Raw genomic sequence first — 21,937 nt, forward strand, 5'->3', positions numbered from 1 at the left:
GGACTTACAGTTGCAGTACATCAAAAAATAAATATCACGTTTTTATAAAACGAAGACATTGGCCATGAATGGTAACCATGGCAACAGATCATTATTTTCAATGAATACAAGATAATTAAAACTTTTTTTGTTAATTTGTTGAAACAAGCCCAAAAACTCTGTTGTGGGTATTTTTTTTTTTAATTAATTGAAATACTCGCAAAATAGCATTTTTCGTGACCTTTGACCTTATTTATTTATCTTGGATGATCACTGACCTATATTTTTTTGTTTGTTATCAAAAGGTCTAGGTTTGTTCTTATTCTGTTTGGTAAGCTATGAAATATCTTGATATTCAGATTTAGATATGTTTACTTAATTTGCACCTGTTGTCATAGTATTTGTTGTAAAAATTCTCAAAATCTAGAAGGTGGCCATTATTGGTTTCCATAGCAACATACCGTTTAAAACACGGAATATTAGTGCAAATTATCTGATTCTTTGGTTTTAGTTAACTGGTTTATCTGAAATGTATTTTAAAAGAAAATATTATCATTATCTTTAGAATTGTTTCTTTTTAGCAACAAATTGCGTTTTTTCAGACGGTTGATACGCCCCTTTCTGTACGCCCGAGGTCTAAATTTAGGGCACTGACCTATATTTTTTTTATGACAATGTATGAAGTCAGTGCTCTAAAATAAATAAAAAAGCATTTCATGAAATCGGGGATGAAAGAAATTTGAGGAATAAGAAACCTTAAATATAAACAACTTTGGATGGTTTGTCATTAATTATTAAGATAATTTGTTGATTGCTCCGATGAGTCCAATCTCAGTCTCAGGGGTTAAGCGTCATTTAATTATTGCAAAGTTATGGTGTAATTTCTCAACGCTATTAAAAAATTTAGAATTGTTAAAGCAATAATCGAAATATTTCCTATCACTGTTCAAGGTGGGCTTGACCTCTCGCATCTCCCCTCCAACCACATTACCCCTAAATTGCATATGGCGGGGCACGGCAAGACGGATGCTGCTCTAAGCCCCCATCCACTGTCGTGGTGGCGGAGAACCCAAACAAAAGTGCTCTAGATCTTAGTAAACCACTCCCGGATGTAGTCTTATGGCGTATTGAACGGCTTTTCTGGGACATTGAAAGACATTTGAACCCTTAACCTTGGCATTTCCCGGAGTCAAGGTCATTGATTAAAGATTTGATGTGTTTGATGATTTGATATAATGAACTTTGACCTTGAGTCTTGCACCTCCCTGGATTAAGTCACTTATGCATTTTAGGAAAGCATTTTGACCTTGAATCTTGTACATTGTAGCTCCTACATTACGACCAAAATCACTATAGAGTGGATGATGATACAGTTGTACTTTTTTGTCTTGCTGTTTGAATTAAGTCTACATCGGATTGCTTTGAAAAAAAATAAGATCAGTGTAAAATACCAGAGGTGCTATTCATCACCAAATAAATATTAACAAATTTTTTCAGTGTTCACTTACATTAATTTTATATCTAATATTGTGGTTTCATTAATATTCAAGAGTATCAATTTTCGTGGATAAATTAAAAATCACAGTTTCAAGGATATGTAAATTCGTGGCTATAGACCCTATCAATACAAAATGTTAATGGAAAATGCACTTCAATGAACATTTTATTTGATGGATTAACTTAACAACGAAATCCACGAAAATTTGTATTCAAAGAATATTGATGAAACCAGAGTATATTAACTTACCTAAATATTTTTTTATTAAATAGTTTTAAGAAACAGTTAATAGTTCATTTTAATGGCACTTTAATGAGTGTAGGACTTGCAATTGTTGAATATACTAATTGTTATAAGCGGAAACCAATGAATCAAAATATCAACACATACATTTCATTATTTTTTAGAAAAGTTGCATTCTTCTTTGTAGTCCTAAGAAATAGTTGGAAACACATGAAAATGGAAAAAAAACTTTTGTTGTGCATGTATTCTTTACTATCACAATGAATAAAATCACAGCCAATATCAGAATTAATATCACAGACAAGGTTACATTTAGAAGAACAATGATCTAAAGAGAACAACGATCTAAATACATGTAGCTTCACCTTCCTCAATTTCTTCATTTCGTTTTATAGTTCCTATACCTTCTTGTTTATGTTGCAAGCATTTCATAATGTATTTCATACGATTTTGAATAATTAATCTGCTTGTTACACGTAGCTCAAATGTTCAAGAACTTGTTTCAAAATTGGTTTACATTTTTTAAGGAAAATATGTATATTTACAATCATAACTAATTCTAACGTTAAACAGTATGAATTTATCCAATAACGGAAGAACAGATTTTATTATTGGTACTTGTGAGTAAGCAGCTTTTTCGAGATTCCGAGTTAAATGTTATTAATTGTACATCTTTTAAAAAAGAGGCTTACGAATTATTTTGACGAAATATCATATATTGTACATGAAAAGTGAATGAAAAGTCTACAAATAACAATATCCAATAGTTTACATCTACAATCATATCTATAAGTAAATACCATTTAACATTCAAAATAGTCCAAATATTGATTGATATATAAAGTATAATAATAATTAATAATAGATAAATGATATCTAAATCACGCACCTAATAAAGTACAAGTGTAAAAAGTGGGCTATTTGAGTTTTAAGACCAGTTAGACCTTGGCCGAATCAGACACGACTAAACTACATGCTGGGAGGAGGCATGGAGTTAATGAACCCCTGGTATCCCCCGATGTAGTTAGGGTCCGGCATGTCGTCGTCATGGTTACTCTCTCTGGCGTCATCACTGTTGTTGACGTCACTGTTATGATCGTTGTTATCATTGTTTCTGTTATTTGAGTTTGAATCGGATCCTTGGGAATTACCGGTGCCATTTTGTGGCTGTATTGCCCTGTCATGTAGAAAAGAGATTGGTATAAACAATTTCATAGCAAATATGTCAATTTTACTAGAAGGAATTAGGCAGTTTTTCTATTCATTTTCTATTACAAAAAACGGCAAGAAGATAATACATTTTTAACCATGACCTTAAGTTTCAAGAAATGACCGTGGGTCGTGACACGCCCTAAGGCCATTATAATTATAATCAATCTTTAACGAAGAAAAAATAGTGTAATATCCTTTATAAGGAACTTCCAAGGTTTCTTACTTAAGGAAGATATAAACCAATTATGTACTTTTTATTCCAATGACATTGAACTTCTAGGGTTAGAGTGTAAACAACATATCTCTAGGTCATGGTTTCGGATCCATATGGGGCTTGTAGAATTTCCATCTCAAATTTTAACAATAATTTCTGAAAAGTTATTATTTCTGTTTGGCACCTTATACTTCAAATGACATGGGTCTTAAATAATACAAAAAAAAAACATTTTAGTCCCCACCTTATTATCTAAGTACGGTAGTTTTCGTATGATTTACATGATCGATAGGTGCCAATTTCCCTAAGTACAAATATGCTCAAGTACTATTATTCAAAGCAATAATTTGATTGAAAAATTAAGAGATCTTGGACACAAATAATTTATATCTGCTGCCAAAAAACGCAATGGATTAAACTTCATCGTAGGAGCCAAAAGACCGAGAGAGAAAAAGCGTTTTCAAATATTTTCATAGTCATAATAAGATTTTTTCAAATATTTCAAATATCATTCATAGCATAAATATAATGGAAAATCGATGTAGAAAATTATAGTCGAAGATTCTCTTGATCGAATGATTGGTCGAGTACTCGTATACATCCCTGTAGATAACTATCAAAAATGGAACTAACAAAGATGATGTTGTTTTCTGATCGTGTTCCTCATACATAAACAACAGGTTTAGTGGCAATACAAATTATCAAATTCTAGTTAGAGAATTCGACTTTAATCACCCAGTCGGTCGTTTTAATATTTTACACACATTTACACTTTGTGTGTTACTTGCCCTACCAACACAAATACTGTTGTTTATAAATAAGAAGCAAAGAGTGCTTTAAAGTTTTATAAGACAACTTTTTGCGGATAAAACTTTTATAAATCATGTCATGCACTTTAAAATTAAGAATAAATGGTGTCAAAAATTTAGCAGACTAACGTCGGCCAGAATCTATTTCAAAATAAATCGATGATGGATAAAAGATTGGATACTTGTATTTTGATACAATAGTCAGAAGTTGTGTACAAATGTATTTATTAGCCCAGTCCTTGGAAGATAGATAGGTCGTCAAATTCCTGTGTTTGAATCAGTTGCTTAGAATAAATTATTATAATGGTTTTATTCTAATGAGTTTGCATAGTATACATGCAATTTCAGGGGAGGGGGAGATACCTAATCGTTATTTGCTAAACAAGAGGTCAACAGGATTTGACGGCCACCCGAGTACCATAGCTCTTAGATTGTCATGTCCAGGGAGTATCATATGTCTGCATTTTATTCATTAATACAATTGTTTTTCTTTTAACTCTGACTACCGCCATATCAGTTGTCGATTTCTATTATTACACTAATTGCTACACAGAAAGCACTATTTATGCTACACCACATTCAGGTACAGTAAAATCTCGGTTTTTGGTTTTTCTCCTACCTGTGCAGGAGTAAAGAAGAGTTTTTAAAAAATTGCATATCTGGCACCACCTTACAAAATCCCCGGGTGGTACATGTAAATAAATGAATATCACAATTTACATTTTTCTTACCATAGAGATGCTTTACACCAAAAATGGTAACAATTGACATCTTTTCAAAAAGGAGTTTAATGGACGATGCACAACGACGGACGAAGATCAATGACAATAGGTCACCAGAGTGACTCAGGTGACCTTAAAAGAGGACATGATGAACATATAACATCGCATTAAGATCTTTCGATTGTCGTCTATGGGAGCATTACGGAATATATTACCGTTATCGGTTATAATATTAGTGTTATGTGATGCTTGATTTCGCCAAAATTTTTTAATTTAACTTGACATGTGTTTTATACATTTTAAGCTATGAAAAGTGAAATGACACTAATGTTTAACAATTTATAGAGGGTAGTTTGAGTTGAAATCGCTGAATTCAATGAAAAAAAGATAAAACCGTACATAGGAAAAGATGACAGTTTTCAGTGAGTTTGCACCATAATTTTAAAAGTTAGAGACGTTTTGTACTTATTCATGGTTGAAACATTTTATCAAAATTCACTCTAAATGTGATGGTTTTCAAACTGGCCAGTTTAGATGGCCTTTAAATGTTAAAATACACAAATAAAGGATTGCGATTAATTTCTTTATAAAATTGCTTTATTATATAGAAATCAGTAAAAAAAAATTATGTTTGATTGGAGAGCAGTCGTCGCCATAACTGCCTTGATAGTGTACCTGCATGTTAGTTCCTACAGCATGAATAAAATATTTGCAACATACCAATATCTAAGTTCAATTTGAATGTTTACATATTATTCGTCAAATTTAAACAAATATTTCACAGATTTAACCATACAAATATCAAAGGTGGAGAAACCTTAAGGTTACCTTCAACGCCTGTGAAAGTAGAGATACTATATGGCCAAATTGGCTCGGACCAAAACCCTTAACCCCTGACCCAAGAGCCATATATTTTTACAATTTCAGTAGGAGGTGTCATTGTCGTCATAACAATGCAATTAGTTTTTAAAGCACAGGTGGAAGGAGAAGAAATATATTTTTAAAAATTTGGCCCTCTTTGCATATTAGGCCCCGCCCATGAGAAACCAGGCTTTGTAATGTCATAAATTTCAGGATTCACAACTGACCTTGTAGGTTTGAAGAAAACGTTAACACTGGGCGCCCTTGATTTAGCTTAACTGGATGTACATTGGTGTAAACATTTTGTTTTGTATATCAAGTGCACTTAAATGGTGTAGTGTACTTGTACTAGAGAAGTTATAAATAAATATGGCGGAAAGGGGTGCTGTTTTAAAACTATACACGCTATAATTTGCGTCAATTTTGAATAAAGGGGAAAATGTATGTGTTTGATTACTAATTAAAGTTACTTTTATTCTGTTAATTATAATGCTCAATCTGATCACGTAACAAATATATCAAATATTAAACAATAAAAAATATTTATTTTCCTGCCAGGAAAGTAATGCCTCCTCGTGAATATCAATCTATCACGTGATATCGACAGCTAAATTTAGCCTATCATACCAAAACTGGTGAAGGGTCAACATCTTCATAATTGTAATAGTTTCACAAAGGAAAGGATTTTTTTAGAACAGCATAAATTTATCCGATATACGAGTACAAACAAAAGAAAAAAATACAAGCCTGTGAGTAGATATCGAATACTTCCTTTAAAAAAATGACGTAGACCTGTGTTTTCCCCTATGTGCTATTTATAGATTATATAGGTGTTAATGCAGAAGTAAGGGTATCGTGAATGACAAACGTATTTTACTCATTACACATGTATGTATTTCAAATTAACAACTGTTAAGCATATTAAAAATCAAGTTGGATATTTAATTAGGCAAACAATAACGACCACCTAGTTCTCCGCGGACATGCGCAATGAGGTCGGTTTGCTCTTCCTTCATCAATATTCCTGAAAAGCCTATTTTCCTGGCAGGAATATTAACAATTAAAAATCTATATCTTTGAAACGAGATGGAATTCACCCTTGTAATTTACAGACTAAGGATAACTTTTATAAGTAGACAAACACATGCGTTTTCACTGTCATTCAAAATTGACGTAAATTATAGCGTGTATAGCTTTAACAGACAATCTGTTGTTCAGCGACAATGCAAGGCTTTTTTCTCATATATATGCAATAAAATAAAGGCATTTAAATTTAATTGCTTTCATACAAAAGACAACTTAATTGCAACTTCCAATCCGTAATATTACTTTAAATCATTTCTCAAGTTTCTAATCAAAACATTTGTCCGCCATATTGGTTTCACCTAACAACACATGCCCCTGACTCGATGTAGAAAAGTGCAAACCAAACCGCTACTCCACTGCACTTGATTTACAAAAGTGTACACGCTGTACACCTTTTTGGAAAATAAAGCGCGCCCATTGTAAAATTGTTAACGGGAGGCTGATGACAGAGGACGCACGATGACAGACGAAGACTAATAGGTAAACTAAGTGTTTCAAGTCGTTTAAAAATTGAGTCAAAAAGCTTTTTAATATCATCTAAGTCTAGAACCTTTTACATGTGTTGGCCATAGTAAAATGCTAATAAGATTTTTTTCATGCATATAACCGTTTTTTCACTGCATCGATTTAATCAAAATTATTAAACGGTTTATAAGACATTTACAAATTAACATTTTTACAAGGGATTTCATCAGATTTTTTTTATTTTCGTCAAGAAATTTTCTGTTGTGAATAAAGTCTGGTTTTTAACCGACATGCAATAACAAGGCATCAGTTACTAATAAGTCAGTGAAAATAGAAAACCAAAACTTAAAAAAAATTTTTAGGGGACTTACTTTCTAGTCAGTAATTTAAAGGCGGCAACTCCTGCAGCGGCGCCCACAATGCCTGCTACCGCCACAGCTGCCGCTTTCCAGGTCGACACAGAACAGGTAGGTTTGTTGTTCATTAAAAGGCATTCTCTGAGAACTCCACAGCTCAGCTTGTCACAATCTAATGCCAAAGAATAAATTATTTCAGTTTGATAAATCCTAGACCGTAAATTCGATTGACAGTTCTTAGAGGTACGTTTTATGACATTGAAAATATAATAAATTGAGGCGCACACAAAGATGCGCTGGTTTAAATTATAAATGCAACTTCCTGACACTTCTCCACATGATATCTCCAAACAACCAAATTATATCTATTTTAGATATGTAATATTTAATTCTAATTTTTTCCCATCAATTTACTGATCTAAAAGGTAATATGCATAAATGTATATATTACAATAAGCAACTTTTGTTACGTTTCAACTTTAATACTCTTAGGCCACACAAAGTTGATTTCTTGGTCTTCGGATTCTATGCCAAAAAAATATTTGGGCGAGCGGGTGATTATTTAATTTTAGAGTTTAAAAAAGGAAATTTGAAAATTTTTGGGCGACGTAAAAAAAGGGCAAGCGATTACATTTTATTTTTAAAATGTCATTTTTTCCGTTGGTATACATGTAAAACGGTGACTGTATTCGCCCTTGTATCAGACCCTCCTGATCGTCAATTTTATTCACACATCGGGCATTATTTACTTGTAAACCTTGCTTACAATCTACCAGGAATTTATTGGTATGACCAAAATAAAAAAGCACACTCATGACCAAAAAAAAGAGAACCAAAATGAAGCGAAAACGGTACTAAAATTCTGGGTGAGGAATTTTTTTTAATTAATATTATTGTTTTAAAAGCCCTTACGTACGTCCGCACGGATCCAGCGATCAAAAAATGAAATAAGTGTGACCTTAAGTATACTTTTCGTATTTTTCAGCACGGAGGCCCTACATTTTACATTTGTACAACGATACCTTCATTAGCATACACAACTAAATGTATAGCTGCTCTGGGCCTTGTTGTTACATTTGTACAACGATACCTTCATAATACACAACTAAATGTATAGATGCTGTCATCCTTGTTCCGTGCGAATTGGAGACGTAGCACTGGTACCTTCCCATATCGGCTGCCTGGACGTCTTTGATAGTAAGGGAGGGGTTCTGTGGAGTCCCCCCTATATATTTCCCAGACATACTGGTTGATATGAAGATGTGATATGTATATGAATACCATTTCACCATTACTACTGGTGGGTATGATGCCGAAAAATTGCATGGCAATGTCACGTTGTTGCTCGCATTTACAGAATATGTGTAAGATCATATCGGTACCAAATTTGGATAACCTGTTCAACAAAGTTAAGAAATTTATATAATATATTGGAACATCTTTCCAAGTGAAGCCGCGATCAAAGAAGAAGATATATTGTCTTTTAATATCAGCCATAAATTCCAAAGTTGTTTAAAATATCATTTTTTTTCTATGAAATACACCATCTTGAATATGCGTGCATATATAGTACCAAGTTATACACTTTTATCATGTTTTCAAAAGAAAGGATAATGACGTTAACTTATTTTCACATTGTCTAATTAGGTAACTCTTATATCTGTTATATATTCTTTATTTCTAGGTTCTCTTATGAAAAAAAATGTTTCATTTCAATTTTTGTGATATTTTTAAAAACACTTTCATATATAGCAAAATATGACTGAAACTGCACCTAAATCTTTATATGGAAATTATTTGTTGCTATTCAGACTTCTACATTCTATGTGTTAACATTTTAAAAAAAATCTCTGTTCTTTAAACCTGGCCTCAGATCCAGATGTATCATAGTTGCACTCTGGCCAATTCCTGCCGTATTTTGCGCCTGACATCTGTAGTTTCCTACATCCGTTACTTGAAAGTTCTTTATGGTCAGATAGGTGGTACCGCTAGCGCTGTAATTCGAAGTATCTCCAGTGTTTACCACTGATGTGACACCATTTTTCTGGTATAACCAGGTGATGGAGTAGCTCGTTGGACTTGAGACGTGACAATCAAGTTTAGCTGTAGACCCTGGCGAATGTTGAACACTACTATGAGGCCCTAGCCTTACATCGGGCAAACCTGCAGTTACAAAAGTGTAGCAGTTTGTTAAACGAATATATGACTCATAACCTACCCCGTAATCAATAGAGATATCAAACACTACAATTCTGTATTAAAATCATAGTAACTTATTTCATGATCTTATCATTAATCATTAGAAAACAAATTTGAAGATGGGTGGATAAGGCGTGTAAAATGCCCATACACGGTCGGACAGGCGACCAAAAAATTAAAGTATCAACAAATCTAATGGGTTTTTTTTTAAATAATTTAAAACAATATATATTTAACGAATCATTGATTTGTAACCTGTAAGTATGTTCAATACTCGGAATATGTTGACTCAAACAGGCGTATACGTATCAAAACCTGCAAATATTGTCATTTTTTTAGAACTTCAAGGCATTTTCTTTTATAGGTTGGGTCTATGCTCCATATTTTTCTCATAGTCCAATTAAGGTCTAATGGAAAACAAACAGATTTCAATCAACAAAAACGTGGAGAGATGACCCACTATACATTAAAAATATCATTTTGTATCCCAACAACTGAACGTATTGAAAAATAATACAAGTCCGGTAATTCGTGACCTTAGCCACACATAATATTAAAAAAGCCGCCTTTATTGTGTCTGAAATGGCTCAGTGGTTAGAGTACCTGGCATAAGCTAACCGTATATATATAGGGTTTTTATGTTACAGGTTCGATACCACCAAATTTTCCGACAATATTGTCTTCCGTCTTCAGCGGAAGACCCTTCTATTATTCTTCGGTTTCTTTTTCAATTCTATTATTATTAGGGTCTTCCGTTTCAAACGGAGTTTAAAAATTGATTTTTCCGGAAATTTTGATTCCGCGTCCTTGGTTTAAAAAATTGTGTAATGTTCAAAGTAAAATTAACTCGTACCAAAAATAAATGTTAAGTCGTCCTTGAACGCATTCGGATCTTTTTGTTAAGTCGATCTTGAAATCAGAAAGGGTTTTGTTAATTCGTACTTAAAATCATTCGGATTTTGTTAAGTCGTACCAGGAATAATTCGATATTTTCATCCTTTTATCTTAGTTACTCTTGTTATTGGTTAAAGAGCTCTGCTTCTTACAGGAACTTCCAGCTTTACTTCCGACATTAACGGAAGATCCACTCGTTGCTTTGCAACGAGCTTTGCTCTAGTTATTATTATTATTCGGTTTTTTTTCCTTACACATTTCGTGCAGAAGATTTCTCGGCGATTACTCGTTCGATTTCCTTTAAATTTTCAGTAAAGATGCCCCGCCGTCTAAAGTTTGTACCGCCGGAATTCTTTTTAGATTCACTTCCGTTCGGAAGTTATCGTCATTTTACGATTTTTAAAAGTGAGATTTGATGACAGGTTTTTCAAAAATGAGTAAAGATATAAGGCTGAAATTTTCAGAGATGATAGACCTACTGTATTTCTGGTGCGACACACTCAAGAAAATGTCTGCCGTCACTTCCTTTCGTCATAGGAAGAAAATTTTAAAAATTTAATTTTTCGACTTTTTTATTTTTTAATATTTCTTTTTTATATTTTAACAGTTGGTAGTGACCCTCTTACTGATTCAAAATATGTAATTTGTTTTAAAATCGATCTAGGCGTTCTCGAGAAATTAAGCGTCAAAGTCCTGAAGCGAGAGCCCGAGTACATTTGTAGCTCAGTCCATAGAGTTGTGGACATGGCTCAGGCGACCCGGGTTCAAGCCCCGAGTGCCGACATTTTTTTTTCTTAATGTTTTGCATAGATTAACAACTTCGTGTTAAAAGTCGTCTTTTCTACTCAAAAATCGGACGGAAGACCCACTCGTTGCTCGCAACGAGAACAATCTAGTTTTTCTTATTTTTTGTTAAATATATTAAAAACTGACTATAGTTAGAAATTTGCTTCTGCAAAGTTGTATTATAATATATTTGAATAGATTTAATTGGGGAAAAATAAATTTAAAATTGTATTTCACTACTAAACCGAATGGACATTTGTGCCATCTTATTCCCCCATCTTCAAATTTAGAAAACTAAAACTTTATCTGTGATTTTAAAATGTGAAGCTACATACAGCAAATAACTCTCCAAACCATACTAAAAAGAGTCTGAAAAAAAGTCATTTAAGCATTAAATCATCATTTTACGAAGTATGTAGCATCATTACTGCAGCGGTACACACACACATATTGAGTAACGCGCTTTGCGAGATATGTATATGCACATGAATACTGTTGCAGTTACATGTATGAGACTATATATAGACTGATTCGATGACAAAATATCATAACGTCTTTATCAAGCGTTGAAATACGTTTTTGATCTGCAAATGCCGATTCAAAGGAAAAGGAAAGTAAAAAAAAAACATATTTTAAAAAGAGATGTTTGTAAAACACGTATGCCCCCCTCCCTTAGAAACATCTGCGAAAAAAATGAACGGAAACTACATATAAATAAAATTCCAAGGCAAATAACTCTGTCAAAGAATGTTTGATTGCACCGAAAATTAAATTTGACCTAGATATTATTATGATATACCTGTATACCAAATTTCATTTCATAATGTGCATCCTATGCGAAGAAAATGAACGGAAACAGCAAATAATTGAAATATTTCTACGCCCAAGGGGCACAACTCTGTTGAAAATTGCTCCATCTTATCCAAAATGGAACCTGACCTAGATATTATTATAATAAACCTGTATATTCAATTTCATTTCAATATGTGCATTCTTTGCGAAGAAAATGAACGGAAACTGCAAATAATTGGAATTTTTCTACGTCCAAGGGGCACAACTTTGTCAAAAAATTCTTAATCGTACCCAAAATTATATTTGTCTAAGATATTATGATATACCTGTATACCAAATTTCATTTTTTAATTATGTGCATTCTGTGCGAAGAAAATGAACGGAAACTGCAAGGAATGGAATTTTTCTACGTCCAAGGGGCACAACTCTGATGCGATCGTTCCCAAAATTGAACTTGACCTAGATATTATTATGATAAACCTGTATACGAAATTTCATTTCAATATAGGCATCCTTTGCGAAGAAAATGAACGGAAACTGTTGGTGGACCGACCGACAGACAACAGCAAAGCAATATGCTCTCCCGTCTTCGAAGAGGGTCATAATTATACAATGAAGTGGTTTAAATTACAAATGTATGGTTTAAATGCTGTTTTGAAGATTAACTACATAATTTAGCTTTAATGCACGACTGAAGTTAGAGAAATCGCATTTACTCGAGGTTGACAAGATGTAGAACTCTTTTGTATTTAAACTAAAACAATAACCTTTTTAACTTTACTCCATCTATTCCAGTTTGGTTTACATGTACAATGTACACAGTGCACTTAAACCCGCTGAATATATACAATAAAAAAACACCGAGTTATGCCTTTTTCTGCTATTCAAATATCCGACGAACCAAAATTGACAATGTTTAGGCTCACAAGTCAATCTAAAGAATAAATATATATGTATTCATAAATATATGCATTTTTGTTAAATAATTAACATCTATTAATCTGCTGTTATTCAATGTTGTAAAAGATCTCGAGAAATACTTTTATTTTTAGTCAAGCTCTCCGCTAACTAAATAAGAAGGTTATAATTGTAATTGGGGTGTTTAAAATACATTCTCTACTTTTACAATATTATGCTATGCTATGGTATGCGATTTAAGTGATATACTATGAGATTTCAATGCCGTGTAATGAGATTTGTATGCTATCCTATGAGGAATTATATTGAAGGGTTCAATGATATGGTATGGTATGGTATGACATTCCAACAAAAACGCCTCCTTACACGGAAGAGTTTTAAACATTTAAAAGTAAAACTATTAGAAGCAAAAGTTACCCACTAATCTGCAATGTGAACATTTATTCTTTTTTAATAAAAACATTTTAAACCGAGTTAAAACCATGTTCTATGTTATGCTATGGTATGATATGACGAATAAGAATCTATGAGATTGTATGCTATGCTATGAGGTTTCAGTACTATGCTATGGTGTATGTTGTAAAAGATATGCTTGAAATGACTGTACTAATTATGTCGAGACATTTTCTTTGATTGTTACGAAACTTTGCATCCGTTGACAATTGCCAAAACTACACGGAGATTCCTCGAACACTAATCTCCGATTTGAGATTTCAACGTTCATGCTCCGTTTGAGGTTGGTTTGCAATTTAGAGGAATGTCAAATACAAAAGAACGGTCTCAAATTGATGCGGTTTCAAAATTTCCATAGTTTGCCGTTTAGATCAAATATCATGACTTGCTAATACTGACGCTATGTTGATTAAACAAACCGGAATAGATGGTATGACGTCATAGATTAATTTTCAATGGCAGCTCCCATAATGGCGGAAATTTAAATTAATCGATCGATTTGTTTTATTTATTCATTGTTCCAGGGAAAACAAATATGCTTTACAAATAAACAATGTAGCAGTTGATGATTATTTGATTTATTGTACAACATAGTTTTGTCCCCTTTTAAGTTAGATAATTCCATCTGAGGTACAAGCGGCCTTAATTCCACATCGCCTAAGCAGTAATATGCAAAAGTAAGCACTTCTGTTTTATGCCATTAAATAAAAACACATTGGAAAGGTAGTACAGTAAACCTTGAATTTTTTTTCGAATTTCTACACATATAAACGTCAAGCCCCTTCATTATTTACGTTTAATGAAAGATTTCTTAAAATTCTCTCTAAAATTCTATTTTAAAATTCAACGTCAAATTCCACTTAATCCTACTTTTGAGATTAATGATTTGACACTTCTAGAAGAAGACTTTTCAAAAATGCCAACAAGTCCTCAATGATTCATAATTATCTCCCCTCGAAAGAGGGTATGTCCTTTCATTTAAAAAAAAAATTGAATACGCTTCTTCTACGATTACTTTGTGTCTAGTTTAATAATTAAAATTGGCCTACCAATTCTGGTAAAACAATTTAGAAAACATGAAAAATTTAGACGGCCAGAGAGACAGACAAATAAGTTTTCAGCTAAGGGGAGCTGATACGAATCAAAGTATTGAAAGCCGGGCTCTTTTTGGTGTGTCTTTATGCATATTGTGTAGTATTGTGGAAAATTCATTCGCATTGTATGTGTCAAAAATGCATAGTCTTGTTTTTAAAACACGTTATTAATAAGAAAATTTTAAAAGATGGATAATTCTGTCAATTTTTTTTAAAAAGAATGAAATGCCAACACTTTTGACAAAACGTGGCTCTTTGTGTAACTATCTGGTATTGCGGAAGCTTTTACTTTGACGCTGTTTGGTTTTATGTTTACTTTTAAAGTTACTTTTTTGAAGCTATTTATAGTTACATTGGCAATTTGTCTGCCTACGGCCAGGACTTTCAGCAGAGCCCGGTTAAAACGATATTAAATCACCACACAATGATTTTGAACTCTTGGTTTGTGTCTGTGTAACCAGATAGCCATGCTTTGACCTTGATTTGTTGGTATAGTTATTACAAATTGGTCACTATGATACTTATATTTGGTAAGATTCTGCGCAATGAAAAGTGGTAAGGATAAATAACAGAATGAAATTGTTGACCTATGTAGCACTGCGTAGTATTCCTGAATGATGTTGTACAACCAGGTACAATAATGTCCAAATTGGGAGTTTATAAATAAGTTTGAAGAGTCTGTGTCTGCATAGATAGGTCTTGTACTCTATACTGAGTTATGTTTCGCATGTTTTATATATTCTTTGTAACCTTTTGAACCATGAACTCATGTAAACTTTTATATATGACCTTTTAATATTGTACTTAAGCAATGCGCCATACTCAGGAGACTCAAAGCCTGCATCTCAACAATCTTAGTCTTAAATGTTGTTATTAAATCAAGTACACAATTCGGGCACAGTAAAACCCAAATTAAAAATACAAGTTATCAACAAATTGTCATTATTGGCGATCCTGTGTCTGCAATGAAGGCCCATAAAGCAAGATAGCAATGTGTTGCTTTTTCCATCTATTTAACCTTTGCACTTAAAGCCACGTAAGAACGAAAGTATTATGCGTAAGCGATGTCTCATACCCTGGTGGGGGACTCAGAGACCCGGGACTCAGAGACTCAAAACCTGCATTCATACTCTTAGATAAACAGTTCTGACAGTTTTGTTTCTTTAATATTTAGAAAAAAAAATATAACTCTGGAATTTGAACACTAAATTTTCACTTATGGTCATCGTAGATGGGCCGAACTGTCATAAGTGAAATGATATAGTCCCCTGTAAAATGATGTTTGATAGAATTTCTTATTTTGGGGTTTATAATTCTATTTGGGATTTTTTGATAGAACTTAATTATTTAAAAAAGGCTCAGAATTTTTTTAGTATCAATTTGGATGTGAAATTGGGGATTTTGATTTAGATTTTGAATAAGAGATCTTTGATTTGGACTGCTTTTAATTGATGTTGTAACTGCTTGATAAACAACAATTGGACTTGGTGATTCCTAAGTTGAGTTGAACCTCAAGGAGATCAAGAAGACGAACGGCTTACATCTGAAGTTACATAAAGATATGCGACTTCGAATATGTCGTCTTAAAGTTGATTTTTTAACATGGGTATATCTATATATCTTAGTATGTTGTATGAAGAAATACATTACACATTGACTACTAAAATTGGAAATTTTGAAAAGCGGGTACAATACATTGCAAAACAAGATCACTGCTAAGCAGGCATCCATAATTACCACATTTTGTTTGTTGTGTACAAGTTCATTAAGAGCGTTTTCTTTTGGAACTCGAGTTTTCACTCTATATACCCACCTCTTGATGTTCATGCACAAATCAGGACGAACGGAAAAATCAACTCTATGTACTCTCCAAAATGGAGGTTGTCAATAACATTATGCAACGTAAATTTGAATATTTAAATTTCGAATAAAAATGAGATGTGTATGTACTTTTTCATTAATTTTTCCTTAAAAACATCAAATAAAATTATATAATACTTCATATTGTTGTGTTTACACTAGCATTTGAAAGTTGTGTTCCCCATTTGTACATTTTAAAAAAGGAACATCAGGTGTCGGTAATGAACTTAACTTTAATCATTAAAATAAAAAAATAATAAGTTTAAATTAAAATTAATTTTGTTATAAAGAGTTCTTACAATTTTTATAAGAATCAATAACTTTTATATAAATCGAAAATAGAAACATCATACCTTACTCGGTATCTGTACACTGTTTTTGAAAGACGTTTAGATAGAATTCGTTGTAAAACAAACAAATAGTAAAATATAAAATAATTATTTGTTTCAATTTTTCTTTAACTATGTACAACATATGTGGGTTTTTTTTATAATTACTTACGTACTCAACGATATGATACGTAAATTTAAAATCTTGAAGTCGTCTGGTGCATCCGTGTCCGCCATGTTGGAGAGTCCTTACCCTCCTTAGATAAAGTAAACTCTCGCTGTTTATCTCAAAAACTCGCGACTAGATACCAAACTCGAGTTCCAGAAGAAAATCCTCAATGTTATATACTTTAGATTACGTTGGGTATCTCGAGAAATGTTTTACTGATAATTTTAATCAAAGTAGTGAAGAGCTGGCGGGAGTTGATTTTATTAACCGGGTTTTCAAACGGAAAAATACGGTTATTAAAATGGTGAAAATGTCGGGGCGGCTGCCAAAAGGGTATCCTCATTGTATGGATAACTCCTCTTACAGTTTTCAAGATAGGAAATTGTTCTTTTGCAGATCAGTTGAACATATACCAGAGGTACGTGTGCATAAATTCAAACATTGTTCTTGGTCAAGTTTGATATTGGGTTCGATCGAGCAATTTTCGACAGAGTTATGGCGTTTTGACGTAGCAAATTCGAGTTATTTGCAGTGTCTGCTCATTTTTTTCGCAGAGGGTGCACATATTATATGAAATTTGGTATGCAGGTTTATCTAAATAATATCTAGGTCAAGTTTGATTTTGGGTATGATAGAGCAATCTCCGACAGTTATGCCCCTTGGACTGAAAAAATTCCAAAGATTTGCAGTTTACGTTCATTTTATTTGTGGATGTTTTCAAGGGAGGGGGGCATAAGTTTTTCACAAACATATCTTGTTCAAAGTGCGTTGTAACACAATAAATAGAATAATACCTGTAATTATTATAAAGTATGAATTCATAAAGTAGACGAAAAACACTTGGCTTTGCCTTTTTAAAAAGGGAACGTGATCAGTTAATGAACTTTTTTACCTGGCACGTAACAGATGGGGTCTGTAATCCCTCCTGGACAATGACACACGTATTTTCCAAACTGGTCTTCACAAGTTCCCCCATTTAGACAAGGTTCCCCAAGACAATCATTGATATCTACAAAATAAATTGTAAATAAAATATATATTTTTTTACTGTATATAATATTTTGTTTTCCTTTTTAATTTGGTTTTCAAAATTCAACTTAAGAAAAACAAATTGATACCATCTGCACACGTCCTATTGGATAATTCCTCCGCTATGAGATTGAGCACGTGAAATGTGGTCAAATATGTGTAGTCGTTGTGTGTAGCCACTGAGCGAAGCACCTGGAAATCTACACCTGTCCCAACACCGACGCAGAAGATGGTGACTCCCATTGCTTTTAGACGTTCGGCCTCGTCAGTAAGAGGGCTTTGGCCATCTGTGATTAAAACTGCTATCTTTACTGCATCCGATCTTGCACCTCTAGTTGTTGTAAAAGAGTACATTCGGGCATAGTCAAGAGCACTACCTATGCTTGTTCCACTAAAATATTGATCGAAGAAACTGATGCTAGCAATAGCTGACTGAATACTTGACACAGTTTGATATCGGTTCAAGGGAAAGATTTCTCTTGCAGACGATTCAAAATTGACCACGCTAAACTGATTTGTATCGCTTCCAACACTGAATTGGCCGACAATGGTGCTTACAAAAGATTTGATCCGCTCGAAATTGTGTTGGCCAATGCTGCTAGGTTCGTCATCAAGAAGAAAAACGATGTCCCCTTTTGAGGCACACGATCCTAAAAAAAGTTAAATAATTTCATTTGTCATGATATGGTTCCGATACTTCTCATGTCATTTTTTATGATGACTACATCTTCGTTCGCATACTGTCTTGAGATTTATGCAGCTTACCTGCTGGGTTTTTTTGGAGGGGGGGTGTCTTAAGCCCAATTAACGAAATGTATGTAAAGTCGAGGGCTTGCCATGATCAAAAGAAATAATTCTCTAACCTGGCTGTTAGGTGAGGTGTATTTTCCTATGCTTTTTTTAAAAGCAATGACCGCCAGTTTACAAATGCAGTTTTTGAATCAGATTCAAAGTATAAAAGTTTATAAAATCTAATGGTATAGACTAAACGGTGCAAAAATATTTTGTGATGGTATTATTTCTGAGAAGAAAATGTATCGTTATTCATGTTTTTAATCTTTTTAACGTGTTGAAGATTGACACGTCAGGATAAAACTATAGCTACAGGAGGTTAAGGAAAAAATAACCTGTTATTTAATAATCGAGTCAACCTTGAATTTCACGTATTGTAACATGTTGACATTTTATGAGTTAACATGCAAACGAGTTAATCTGTGTCCAACTTGCCTGTGAATTGCATTACTGAGTTAGCACATGCTACGATTTTATGTACAGTGTATATCGGGCTCGGTGTTCTGTCTTTGTACCTACTTGATTAAATGTAGTTTAGATTTGAGCATACTTTTGTACAATTGCTTTCCAAAAACCTTGCCTGACTAAACAAATTTATTTAATAGATGCATGCATGTATCAATTAGGCTATCTTATCAGAAATGAATTTTAATTTTCGCTGCTGAACATGTACATATATATCACTCAAAAATCAATTACTTTATCAATTCAATTTTTTAGGAATGTACACATATCATATCAGTGCATGTAAGCTTAAAAGCTGGAGATTAAATAGTCATTTTTTTTAAAATTTGTATTTGTTATATTAAGATGCAAAATCAACTGAAGGGCATTTTTAAAAATCTCCAACCAGTTTCATTTATTATATAAAGTTACGAAAAGTGTCTGTTGCAAAATAAGTGGGAGCGGGAAGCAGTCCCCCTTACCCCAACCCCCGATGCTACATGCCTGTGATGTAAACACAAGGTGCGCTTTGGGGTATTCGCATGATCCCAACGGACTCGTCCACTAATCGGCACGCCAAAACTTAGAATGAGACATTATCGCGCGAAGCCCTGCTTTACCATTCATGCAACGGCTGAGATCTTGATCCAACTGTTTAAATTAACCCATCCATTGGCAGAGATCCATGGGGAGGGGGTCAGATGATTTTTTTTGACATTTGTTTAGTAACAGCTACATTCATGTATACGAGTAATATAATCTATCGAATTAACAAACACACTTGATTCGTAATTGTTAAATGTAGTAATGTACATTTAGTAAGGCACGGGAATTATGACCCCTTTTCAGGATTTATGAAATCGCCCAACTAAACGAAAATCCGGTCACACCCCGCTTTGGCGATTTAGTTCCTCCAGTAAAAACTCCAGCTGTATAAATTTTTATTTGTTTTAATCCAAACAGATAACTTTCTTAAATAATGATAATTTAACAACAATTCTTACTGACATTGTAATAGACAATATGTTACAACTTGATGCGATGACCCCCCCCCCCCCCTTTACCACCGTTAAAAATGGTGGAATGCTGATCTATTTTTAAATCAGGATTACATACGTGCATTGTATGGTGAACATCCCTTTTTACCTGTAAACTCTTGCTCGCTGTTTTTATTACATCCCATATATCATTTTCATCAATTCTGAATGTAAATGCTGCGCCTTAAACATGCATCAGTTAATCTTTTTTGTGAATATCATGATATTGCTTGCTCCCATTGTCTGCACTGTTTCGAAGAATGCAACTTTAAAACCTTAGATATGCCTGACGTAATGACGTCAGGCAATAAAATATACGAAATATGATAGCGTAGCAACATTAATATTGAAACTTGATGTCAGAAATCGAGAACTTAGGAGTATCACCCGTGCTTGCGGGACATAATTTATATTTTCACTTTCAAAATTTTTATTCGTTTGTTTCATTTACTTAATTTTTTTTTTTAATATATTTTTTCGACTAGAGTTAATGTAAATTATTAAGGATTTTGTTTCAGTGTTATATATTCCCCCCCCCCCACTTTTACTGTAAATGGAGAATACTTTATATAGTTCTGTTCCTTCGTTTGTCTATACATCAATCTGTTTGCATTTCCGGTTATCATAAATAAATTTTACAGCAAACTTTTTTTTAAAAAAGATCTTCGATTTTTACGATGATTTTAAAAAAGTCTAAGTGAAAATTATTATTAAGAAATAAATCAAGGTTTTAAGTAATGGTGATTCTTCCTTTCGGAGGACTTCTGTCTACATGAGCCAAACTCTTCACTTAATGGTTTTTATTACACAAGGATGTTTATACAAATATTTTCTTTTCTTTTTTTTCTTTCTTGACTTAAGAATTTAATTTTTTTTTTCTCCGTTACCAATGCATCGGGACAATATATTAACAATAACATTGATTTTGGTATTAATACATGTATCAGCTGCTTAATTATGAATAAAAAATAGGAGAGGATTCCTGGCCTTCTTATGAATTATGTAATTATAAATCATGGTAAGTAAAAGGCTATCCCCTCTTCGCATTACGGTTCTTGTTGATTGTTTCATTACTTCATATTTTAAAAAATCATTGAAATAATTTTGATTTTTAGCATCGAAAACGAATATTTTAGCCATAAATTAGATAAACGACAGTGTCACTATATTGTATTAATAATCATTATGATAAAGAAATAAGAGAACATACTATACTCACCATCTACATAGGACAAAAGACTGGACCATATAATCATTACCACAATATTGAATACTTTCATTCGTCGCCTATCATTGCAGGAAATCATGTTTATGTTGGTCTTTGGCCTTCGGGCTAAATGTGCACCTTTTGCGAAGAACTGTCGATTTAAATACAAGTTGGCCAATATATTTAAAGAGGGGTGTTTCTTTTCAAAGATCACTCGTTGGCGACCAAATAAACGTCATCACCACAATGGGACCAGTACAAAAACAATCTAATACATAATAATTACACGTCTTATGCCATCCATTTATTAAGTAAATTTTCTGTAATTGTAAATAACTACTTATAATAAGTATATTGATATACTTTTGGCAATTATTTTAATGTATAACGTGAAAGTGAAAAATTCATCTTTTCACATTAAAAAGTGTTCCTTTAGACATTTATTTTATAGATGAACGGCATAAGACGTATTTTTGTGCATAAGGGTAA

The 21,937-nt window shown here is 33.0% G+C and overlaps 1 pseudogene; it reads right to left on the bottom strand.

Moving 5' to 3' along the window:
• Window positions 1-1,992: 1,992 nt before the first annotated feature.
• Window positions 1,993-21,548, bottom strand: LOC128187024 (uncharacterized; annotated as a pseudogene).
• Between the last annotated feature and the right edge of the window lie 389 nt (window positions 21,549-21,937).

The sequence above is a fragment of the Crassostrea angulata genome, chromosome 1, assembly GCF_025612915.1.
Source record: "Crassostrea angulata isolate pt1a10 chromosome 1, ASM2561291v2, whole genome shotgun sequence".
NCBI lineage: Eukaryota > Metazoa > Mollusca > Bivalvia > Ostreida > Ostreidae > Magallana > Magallana angulata.